We start from the raw sequence: 6,607 nt of genomic DNA, 5'->3' as shown, positions 1-6,607 counted from the left end.
GGGCAGAAACCCGAATTGTCCTGAGGCAGAGACAGGACGGCGGGGCGACCGCTTGGGCAGGAGGGGTAAAGGGCCCGTCCTGCTGCCCGTTGTCCCCAGAGTGAGGAGAGCCCAGCCTGGAGGCACACTTGTGTTCCATTTGGAATGCGTCTCTCTTGGCACCGGGAGGGAGGGTGACCCCAGACGGATACCATGTTTGGAATTGGAATCCAAGAGGTACTGGCGGCGAGAGAAAACAGGCCAGGCTCGCGGCAGGCTGGCAGAGCGCTTCAGTATCTCCCCTGGGGACAAGGGTGAGGCCGGCAGGGGAGGACAGAGGAACAGTCAGCGCAGGACTTACCACCGCTTCTCCGGCAGGGCCGCCGGGCTCGGTGGGGAGGGCTAGGGGCTCTCCTGAGGCGGGACGCATCGAAGTAGGAAAGTATGGGACTATTACCAGAAAAAATCCTAACAGTGAGAACTGGAAAACCCCGCAGAGGCCTTTATTAAGTCACATTATAAACATCACTAGGCGTTTATTTAACAACCAGTAAACAAAAATGACTAGGCAGGGGCAGCCCGGGTGGCTGGGCGGTTTGGCGCCGCCTTCGGCCCAGGGCCTGATCCTGGAGACCCGGGATCGAGGCCCACGTCGGGCTCCCTGCGTGGAGCCTGCTTCTCCCTCTGCCAGTGTCTCTGCCTCTCTCTCTCTCTCTCTCTCTCTGTCTCTCTCTCTCTGTATGTCTCTCATGAATAAATAAATAAAATATTAAAAAAAATGGCTTTGAACTCTAAGCTGACTCTCTTCTGCACGTATCTGGATCTAGCAATAGTTAATACGATGGTAATGCATTGCTCAGACCATCCCTCTACCCATCATTTGCAAATTATAATAACTACCACCTATTAAATACCTACCAAGTATCAGGCTGTGATTAGGTACTTTAGACACAAATTATTTAGTCTGGGGATCCCTGGGTGGCTCAGAGGTTTGGCACCTGCCTTCAGCCCAGGGCATGATCCTGGAGTCCCGGGATCGAGTCCCACGTCAGGCTCCCTGCGTGGAGCCTGCTTCTCCCTCTGCCTGCGTCTCTGCCTCTCTCTCTCTGTATGTCTCTCATGAATAAATAAATAAAATATTTTAAAAAATGACTTTGAAGTCTAAGCTGACTCTCTTCTGCACGTATCTGGATCTAGCAATAGTTAATACGATGGTAATGCATTGCTCAGACCATCCCTCTACCCATCATTTGCAAATTATAATAACTGCCACCTATTAAATACCTGCCAAGTATCAGGCTGTGATTAGGCACTTTAGACACAAATTATTTAGTCTGGGGATCCCTGGGTGGCTCAGAGGTTTGGCGCCTGCCTTCAGCCCAGGGCATGATCCTGGAGTCCCGGGATCGAGTCCCACGTCAGGCTCCCTGCACAGAGCCTGCTTCTCCCTCTGCCTGTGTCTCTGCCTCTCTCTCTCTCTGTGTCTGTCATGAATAAATAGATAAAATCTTTAAAAAAATTATTTAGTCATTACACAATCCTTCCAGATAAGTACTATTTTCCTTCTAGATCTGAGAGAAACTGAGGCTCACAGAGGTAACGAGTTCCCCTAGGCAACAGTAGTCCAGCCAGGACTTGATCCCAAGTCAGACTCACTGCTATGCCAAGTAGTTTGCGCAGTAAGTGGAAATAGACTAGATCCATGACTCCCAACCCCACATGCACACACACACCCCGGAAGTCTGATGACATCCAAAGAACTTCTGGATGAACGTGGAGACTATTTTGGGTCATCAAAAAATAAATCTGGAATATGCAAACGTTAAGACATGCTCTTCTGGTTTCCAAATGACTCTGATTTTTTTCCCTTGCTGCTAGTTAGTATTCATTATCAGTACTCCTATTGCCCCTGAAATAGAAGAGGGGGGAGGTACCTAGTAACCTTCTGGAACTATTTGAGTACTCAATGCATAGGGACTTTTATTATACTGCTGATAACCTAACTATAATTAGTGAGATATTAGAAACTGGCAAATATGCGGAGTTGAAGTTTAAACCCAACAAAGATTTACTGGATGCCTACTATGAGCACTTGGAGAATCAGATTCCTAAGAGCTTTCACTCTATTAAGGGAAAGATACCTCAAAAAAAAAAATGGCAATTCAGTGTGTGAAGCACAATAATTAAGCTTAAAGAGAGGTGACTGCCTAGAAGGAAGGGTGGTGTACACAAGGGATGATGTAAGAGCGGTATACCGCTCTTGGGATTGGAGGCTTAGGTATGGAATTACCCAGGTAGGTAGAGGAAGAAGAGCATTTCTAGAACAGCAGAAGCATAGCCCAGAGTTGTGAAAATGTATGGCATGTTGAAGGAAACCAGTTTTGTTTTTTTTTTTTTATTTAAAGATTGCATTTATCTATTTGAGAGAGAGTGCAAGTGAGCATGAGCAGGGGAGGGGCAGAAGAAGAGGGAGAAGCAGACTCCCCACTGAGCGGGATGCAGTGCTGGATCCCAGGACCCTGAGATCATGACCTGAGCTGAAGCCAGACGCTTATCCGACTGAGCCACCCAGGCGCACTCTTTTTTTAAATTAAAATCAACTGACCAACAAATGTGTATATTATTCCCTTTACTCTAAAGTAGACTGGGGGAAAAATCGGCGGTAAAGGAGAAGAGCTAGAGAGCGCCCAGAGAAGGAAAGGGCCTGCCCCCAGTCTCAATCACAGCAATGATTTGGATGTCATTTGAGCAGTAGAGTTTGGGGATTTCCATATGCTGCCTTAATGTCACCTGCCCGCCTCCCAACCAACCCACCAGACTTTAGCAAGCGGCAGCTGCTCATCCTTCCAGTTTAGTCATGCGCCCAGAGCCCCGGAGTGGCTGTTCCTGCCAGCTGTGAGCCAGGAAATCAGAAACAGGAAAAGAGAAGCACCCAAGGCTCTGCTCCAGAGATGATAGAATTTCAAAGCAGGTCGTCCATCTCAGCAAGCCTGACCAGTGGGCCACCCGGATCCATTAAAGAAACAGGGAGACCCTTTGACTATTATTCTCAGCCGGCCTTCTTCGTCAACCCACATAGGTGCTCACCTGAGCAGAGGATGCAAACATTTATCAAGCAGAGACTGTTTCCTCGTGTCATCCCATGGTACCGTTTTTCTTTTTAGGAGAGGTTAAGGAAGGTGGCAGAGCTAGTATGTGAACTAAAGCATAGGTCACTTAAATTGTCTGCTCTCTGTGTTGTCCCACCCTGCTAGGGGCCTTTGGGCACTTCTGTGTACCCCTATACAGGCTCCTTGATTGCTCCAGGGGATTTGACTATGCTGCTGGTGGTGTGGCATCACAGCACATTACCCCACATGCTGCCTGCAATGACAGTGAGGGTGATGCCTGAAGGATGGGAGCTGTGATGGGAATACAACAAAGCAAAGTTGTATCTTGTTTTTAAAACCACATTTGAGGGCAGCCCCGGTGACTCAGTGGTTTAGCGCCGCCTTCAGCCCAGGGTGTGATCCTGGAGACCCAGGATCGAGTCCTGCATTGGGCTCCCTGCATGGAGCCTGCTTCTCCCTCTGCCTGTGTGTCTCTATCCCTTTCTCTCTCCGTGCACCTCTCATGAGTAAATAAGTAAAATCTTAAAAAAATAAAGAACTCTTTAAAAAAAACACATTTGATAGAACAGGGAAAAATTGTGTAAAAATGGTACATCCTTTTTTAAAATTAATTAATTGATCCTTTTAAGTAATCTCTACACTCAACATGATCCAAGACCAAGAGTTACATGCTCTACAGACTTAGCCAGCCAGATGCCCCACAATGGTATGTTCTTCTAAGGAGATCCCCCAAACATGCAGCTAGAAGCACAGTAGAAAATATTGGGGGAGAATAAAAGGAAACAAACAGAAGTCACACCGTTACATCATTTGTTGAGTTGACTCAACGCAATAAGCATTTATTTAGAGCAAAGTATGTGTGTCAAGCGCATGGGATATAAAGACCAGCAAGGGGCACCTGGGTGGCTCGGGGGTTTAGCCTTGGGCTCAGGTTGTGATTCCGGGGTCCTGGGATCGAGTCCCACATCAGGCTCCCCACAGGGAGCCTGCTTCTCCCTCCTTCTATGCCTCTGCCTCTCTCTGTGTGTGTCTCTAATGAATAAATAAAATCTTTAAAAACTAAAAGAAAATAAATAAGTACATAAAGACCAGCACGACAATTGTCACTTTCAAGGAATTTTTGGTCTAATGAGGGAGAGTGACCCAGAAATAATTGCAATCCAATAAAATAAGTTTATTTGGGGTTCCAAGGAAGCACTAATCGGGGAGAAAGTATTAAAAAAAAAAAAAACTCACAGGGAAGGTGACATTTAAGCTGGTCTAAAAAGATGACTAGGTGTTCCCCAACTAGGGGAACATTCCAGGAAGGGAGAACAGAATGTGAAGTCAAGTCCAGAAGTAAAACAAAAATACATGACATATTCTGGTGACAGAGTACAGCCTGCTGTAGGTGAATCAAAGAAGCAGCAAGACACAAGGCAGGAGGGGCGGGCCGGGGCCAGATTATGAAGTCAGCTGGCTAACCTGCCTCTCCAAGTATGGCTGTGAAATATGGATCGTCTGAGAACTGTTACTGGTCCATGAGGAGATAAGGACAGAAGCTGAGAGAACTTAGACGTTTTTATAGCAAGTTGACAGAGGAAATTACGGCCTTTTAATGCAATAAAAACTAGTGGCCTTATTTGGTACATGTGGTTTTAAAAGTGTGTATTTCCTGTCTTCCTAGGATCGATTGTTAAATAGAAGAAACTAAACCACATATAGTTTGAAAAACACTGAGCTTGAAATTAATCCTTTCCTAATATATATTAAAATAGAATAAAGGCACGATCTAGGCTTTGGACCCATACCGCCAAGTCGACCTTAGGCAGACACTACTGGTTGTCTCTCCTATAGTCACTCCCTGTTTTTCCTGAGTTTATGGAACTGATTTTCTTGGGCAATATGTTAAGGAGGGTGGGCTTTGCCCCAGTTGCCAGCGCCTAAAATAGGCCTGGTCAAAGCCAAGCACGATATCCTATTTCCCTTGATGGCAACTGGTTTACAAGTGGGCATGGGACTAATGGGATATAAGAGGCAGTGTATGTGGAAGCTTCTGGGAAAAAGAAGACTTCCTGACAGTGAGAAGGTCTGCTACCTCTTGTCCTGGCTTGAATACAGATGCGCAGCGATGTAATGCTTGAGCTACCAGGAGATATGAGGTACCTAAGGATGGGAAGGATAAAGAGCCGAAAAGCAGAACAAGTTATAGTTCTCCAAGTATTACTGAGCTATTGTCTCCAATCTGGAACTTTCAACCTCCAGACTTCATGAGAGGAGGTGAACTACATTTAATGCTTAAGCACCGTAGTGAGGTGTTCTGGTACTTGCAGTCGAATGCTTCCAGATTCAGATCTCCCTTAGGCTCTCCGTAAGGACCACTCTTCAGGAAATAGTTCTCTGAACACCCGATTGCTTTATTCTGTGAAAACTGAACATCAGACAATGTATTGTGTTCTACCAATATCTTTTTCTCAAAAGTTTAAGTAAACGGATGACACATTTAAACTCAATGTGGCCGCTCAGGATGACTTGGTTGTTAAGTGAACAAGGTGGGTTAGTGGAAAATTGGTTGCCTACTCAAAATCCATTTATCCCTTCCTCCTTGTTACAGAATTCCTGTTTTGTGCTGATATCTATAATTAGGCATGGATCAGAGGGCAGGGGGAGGGGGTCCTGTTGCCAATCAGCATGAGGCATTCTGTTTGGCAACTATTATTGGTCCATAAAAGTACACATAACCTAATTTGGCTTAATCAGACTTATAAAAAAGTGGGGAAGATTTCATGCCTTAGGAATGGTTTCTCTCTTCTGTTCTACTCGAACAAGGAAGCATATGGTTTCATCAGTCCTGTAAGAAATCGCTCTGAGGGATGCCTGGGTGGCTCAATTGGTTAAGTGTCTGCCTTCAGCTCAGGTCATGATCCCAGGGCCCTGGGATCCAGCCCCATGTTGGGTTCCTGCTCAAAGAGGAGTCTGCTTCTCCCTCTACCTCTGTCCCCACTTGTGTTCTCACTCTCTCCATCACTCTCTCTCTTAAGTAAATAAAATCATTAAAAAAAACCCTCTAAGACGAAAATAATTTGAGTCTTGGATGGTATCACAGAACCTATGATATCACTGCATCTAGAGCTCACCCTAACTCTGAATTTCTAGTCATATTACTTGCTTTCAGAATCACCATGATTGACACAGATGGAACTACCAGCTAGCAGTTTTTGATAGCTAAAGGACGAAACCTCGGGTAGTCACACATGCACTCTTTTTAGGAAAGTATCTTGGAATATTCACCATAGTACCGAGTACTCAATTTTACACGTTCATATTTTATTACATCTACTAGATTATAAGCTCTTTGAGAGTAGGGACCGTGGTTTATCATCTTTTTTCACTACTTAGCACGCGGCTAGCATATATTATGTCCTGAGTAAATAAATGTTGAGTCAAATAGCCTCCCGTCTCCTTGAGGATAAGATGTGTCTGATTCATACATGAATATTTAACACCTAGAGCAGTTCTTGCATCTGATAGGCTTTCAT

This window comes from Canis lupus, chromosome 35 (assembly GCF_048164855.1).
Source record: "Canis lupus baileyi chromosome 35, mCanLup2.hap1, whole genome shotgun sequence".
Taxonomy (NCBI): domain Eukaryota; kingdom Metazoa; phylum Chordata; class Mammalia; order Carnivora; family Canidae; genus Canis; species Canis lupus.
The sequence above is the reverse complement of the archived record's forward strand: the minus strand, read 5'-3'. Positions refer to the sequence as shown.